Here is a 5,364-nt window from a genome sequence, read left to right on the forward strand (position 1 = left end):
AAAGGAAACGCGCAATACTTGGCTTAAAATGCACATTTACTTGCGCAGAAATATGTATGTAAAAAAAATAAACAACTATGTATATCCTATTTAAAAATAATGAATACAAATTAAATTAAAAGCGTTAAAAATGAAATATGTTCAATAAAAACTATATGAAAAATTAAAATTTATGAAAATTTCATTAAAAATTGTTAGGTGTATTTTAGTGAGAGCCGCTCGTTAGGTAAATACATACATATTATATGCTGATTATCATGAATCTGCCCTTTTCTAAAACATATATTAAGGCTTTGTTACAAACACTGGCTCATAGGTGGCGCTATTGGCGCCTAAAGGTATTCAACCACAAATCTTCCTTGGTAGCCATGGCCTTACCGAACTTTAAATTGAATTTTAATATATAATATATCCTTCACTTTTTAGTTTACGGCATTTCTGTATGGAACACAGTATCCTTAAAATGCCCACTACGGCTCCTCAGGTACATATAAAAATTTTCTATGACTTTTTGACAAACTTCGGGCTATAACGCGTATGATTTCGATCGTCAGCTCTGGAATTGCATCGGGATTATTGGCATAGACCGTACTTTTCTCGTAGCCCCAGAGAAAGTAGTTCAATGGTGTCAAATCGCAAAGAACTAGGCAGTCATGTGACTTCGTTGTTTACTCGGATAATGCGTCCTGGAAATTACGTTCGCAATTGGGCAATTGTTTCATGCGCTGTGTTGCAAGTGGCACCGTTCTGTTGAAACCGCATATTATCCAAGTCCATGTCATCTAATTCGTGCTATAAAAAGATCTCCTTTTTCAAGCATCCAATTGATATATAAATATAGCGCTGCAAATGGTCTCTCTCCTTTAGTTCCTCGGTTAACTGAATTTTGTTCTCGTGTAAGTGCTGTGGAAAGGATTCAATTGTTGTGCAATTTCGTGATGACGAATTATTGAAATTGTCGTGGCTTGCTCCGCATTTTGAACGACCTGTACCAAGACGCACGGGTAACGATTTGCACCTACCAGTTCCTTCGAATTTATGCACCAATCAGCTGATTGTAAACTCAGATGGCCGCTTATGTTGACTGAAAATATCACACAACGCGCGATATGTACTCAACTGAGTAACGTTCCATGACTAAGTTTACCAAAGCCTGTAGTACCAAAAAGAAGGCAATTAAATCTTTTCGTGGACGGAGTTAGGTCAGATAAAGTTAGATTGAAGTGGCTACTGAACTTGGAGGAAAGTTGGCACACCTAAGTCCAAAAAGAGGGGCCCATTATGATACCATATGGATCCAGAAACAATTCTCTTTCTTAGGAGTTGCGCTTGGATCACCTAAAAACCCTATGCCCAGGAATTTCTGTTTTTACCTACAGTGAATTCTTCATTGATTCAGGCTCTTCTTCGTCGTAGCAGCTCTTGCAGTAGGCATTGTGGCAGTAGATAAATATGTCTTGTGAGTAGCCCGACGGTAATTGACATTTCACATCTATTGAGAGTGAGAATCTATCTTGATCTCCTTATGCCCCATTCAGGCCACACAAGCGAACAATAGCTTTAACTTTGGGCTTTTCAAATCTTTCAGTTGTCAATAATCCCGATTTCGGCCCTTTTCATTTTACACTCCCATGCCTCATTTCATTAGAAATATCTTCTTCGTCATTTGTGATGTGGAATTAAACTTAGCATGAACTTTGTATACATATATAAGTATATACATGTGTATGTAAGTATGCATGCAATTCTCAGCGGCTGGCAATTTTGCAAAAATTAGCATCATTACACATTTGCTAATTGCCTCATTTGATTTGAAAAAAAGCATTTACACATTGTACAGAAGCGCATTGCCTCCACATCTCTGAAGGTAAAATTACAAATAAGTGTGAAATAAAAATATTTGTTTTACAAATATTAAAATCTGTGATATCGATTTGTTTAAGAGAAAATTCAAAATCCGCTAAACGATACTTTTTGAATTTTATATAATAATTTTTTATAAAATGCACCTATGGACTTCCCATCCGGTACCATCGAGATACGTTCGGACCACTGGTGAGACATGCGGCCAAGCATTGACAAGGTGGCAGATCAATGACTCATGTCTGGTTGTCCATTCCGGCGGTTTTTGTGCAATCACTCGCTTCAATTGTATCAGTCGTTGTCTTTAGAGAGCCGCGTCGATCGTTGGACCACCTTTCAGAAGCTCGTGATGCAGGATTATCTTTGGCCACACAAAAATGAAATCACAGATATTTGGCTTTGGCGTCAATGGTACGGGTTCGCTGTCTTCTGGCTCTTTGGATTATCGTAATGAATCCTTTTTTCAACGCTGCTGAAAATACAATCGAAAAACGACTTCGATTTGTGCCGTTGAAGAGTCATTTGGAAAACAGTAGCACGCCGTTTTTTGAGTTCGATAGGCACCCAGTTTCCGGTTTCTGGATCATACCAATGGCTTTCAATCGCAATTAAATGTCATTTTGACTCACGCCTAATATTTCCGCAAGTTATTTTTGAGTATGGAATGGGTCTTTGTCCAAAATTGCTTCAAAACATAGAAAGGGAAAGCATACTCGTCGTACCAAAAAAAAAAAAAAATTGAAATGACATAGACTGTACAATGTGGTTAAAAGATGACGCTTTAACATGAAGTTGGCTGCAACATTGTACGGTATGCTTAAATACTACTGACGCCCTCTGTTGGCTATCCTTTAAAACTTTCTTGTATACGGAATAATATTTAGTATAATGAAGTGTATACAAAAATTTTCGAACAGACGAAAAAAAACATCAAAACAAAATTATCAAAACTCCATGGGACTTTTAACCAAACTCAAACTAACTAAATATGAAACTGCGTACCAAGAATTATCCTAAAAATTCGAATTAAAAAATTTGTAATTTTTGGTGAGAATTTGAAGAATTTTCTAATTTTTGTACAAAGTTTGAAATTTGGATTTATGTGGTTTTTGACATAATTACTCCGGTCGTAGGTGTATTTTTTTGGAAGCACTCTTAAGCAACCGCAAATCCCAAATAGTGGACACTGAATTTTATGATTTTTTGTTTATCTCTTCTATGCAAAACTCTTAATTTTTTTATTTCAAAATCTTAAGCGTAGGGTCTTCCGAACTCCTCAAACTCCCTTCCATAGTTTTCGCTCATCGAGTGTGCAATTGCGTGTGCGTTCTTTAGGGGCAATTGAAGTTCATCAGCGATTTTCGCACGTCTAATTGGATGGAATTCCCGTGGATGACAGGCGGCATTTAATTGCGCCGCATACGAAAATGTAAATCACAACGTGGCATGTGCCATGTCACATAAAGTAAAAAAATTACAAAAAAAAATTGGAATAAAAATGCACACAGCGACACAAATGCGGACAGACGAAGCGACGATGGCAAGCGATCGATGTGCCGAAAAAAAATTCATATATCGCAGCTGAAAAAAATATGCGACGGGAAAATGGGAAAAAGACAGCAACTAAAAGTCACTAAATACACACATACGTATCTACAAATGTATGTACTTGTGTGGCATGATGCAACACAGTATGTAGTAAGTAGTAAAAAGTGTTGCAAGTTAGAGTGCGCGATCGTTTTCTTTTGTCGCCTGCAATTAAAATGAAATCAAGCAAACTAGAAGTATCGCTCCTACACCGACGTTATTGTTGTTGTTTTTCCCCCTACTTTGAAGGGCATATGCGCTAGGATTTTCGTAATTTAGTATAGCGCACACGGGGAGCACTCTGAGTGATTTATATGCATTTCACTTGCCTGCTGCGGCATAAATAAATCGACTTAAGCGGCAGTGATCATAACGCGAGCGCACAAACACAAACACACACACATACACACACTCACACTCACGCTCAAACTCATAGTCAAAGTACATATTTATGTATATTTAATTGCCAGTGCGCGTACACGCATTGACACATGTGTGAGCTATTGAGTTTTGTGAGTTTTGGAGCGACTGGCAAAGCAGGGGGATCGCGCGCCCAACTGACAGATGCTTTGATTTTCACTTTGACGCTTCCTTGCCTTTGGCTGTGCAACACATTTAATTACACACATCAAAACGTGCCATTTATCGGCAGTGCGCCTAGCTGCTTGGCGCGTTGCGCCCCATCACCCCGAACCCCCCACATATCTTTTCTTTTTCTTTGTGTGGTCGCTCGCATTTGCAGTTTGGTGTATTAATTGCTTTTGCGCGGCGCTGCCAAGCAATGGACGGACTAAGCAAGCCACCAACCCACTTTGTTGTCGACACAATATTCGATTTTTTTTGTTCTTTCATAATTTTTAATTTCTTTTTAATATTTTTTTTTTTCAGATTACAATTCTGAATTTTCCCTTTCAATTGCGAATGTGTGGAAAGCTGCCAAAAGCATGGTAGGCGCTAAAATGTATTGGCATGTGGCAAACTTCGGCATAGCATACATAATATGTATGTATGTACATTAGGGTGGAGTAATTTTATTTTGAAAAAAGTTAGAATCTAAGCAAAAATGTTGAAAAACCTATATACCAAAAATGACGTTTGACCCTCAAAATTTCTGAAAGAAAAATCTGTGTATTATAATTTTTTCTGAGCGAAATTATTTTTTGATTTACAAAATTTTGTGTCTTTCTTCTTATTTAAGAAACTACTTCACAAAACCGAGAAAATACAGAATTATGTACAAAATTTCTTGGTACAATGAAAAATAAATTTCGACCAAAAAAGTTACAATATACAGCTTTTTCTTTTGAAAATTGGGAGCGTCAAACGTCATTGCCTTCCTTTTATTAGCTTGGGATGTAACTATGTAATATTGATGCGCCTAAAAGATGTCGCGATTTCTATTCTCAAGTTACATACCTGATGACAGTACGAATGGCAATTATAATAGGTAGGTTTTAGTTTTTTAAACTATAATTTTATTTTTGGTATAAAGTTTGTACGACATTTTGCTTAGAACTTGAATTTGATATATACTTTCTTCTGAAATTTTGCTCCAAACAAATTACTTCGTCCTAATATACATACATACAAAACTCTAAAAAAATACAGTATCTGTGCGGAAGTTTCAATTTCGTCTAAATTTTTCATAGATTTTCAATGTTAAACGATTACTGATGAACCCGTAACTTTTAAAGTTTAGCCCCGATAATAGCACTTAGAAATTATGAACCGCTTGAATAGACTCACCTTTGACTCAAATGGGAGTGAAAATAAAGTTGTTAAACAGGCATAAGACTTTATTTTAATCTTCAGTATCAGTTTAAAGCTGATGCCAGATAAAATTTTGTGGCTTTGCGTGACATTTATAACTTTGCCAGCAAAGCGCCAGATATTAGAAAATGTAGCTCTATCTTG

Source organism: Rhagoletis zephyria, unplaced genomic scaffold, assembly GCF_001687245.7.
Source record: "Rhagoletis zephyria isolate East Lansing unplaced genomic scaffold, Rhagoletis_zephyria_1.1 Rzeph_scaffold_06379, whole genome shotgun sequence".
NCBI lineage: Eukaryota > Metazoa > Arthropoda > Insecta > Diptera > Tephritidae > Rhagoletis > Rhagoletis zephyria.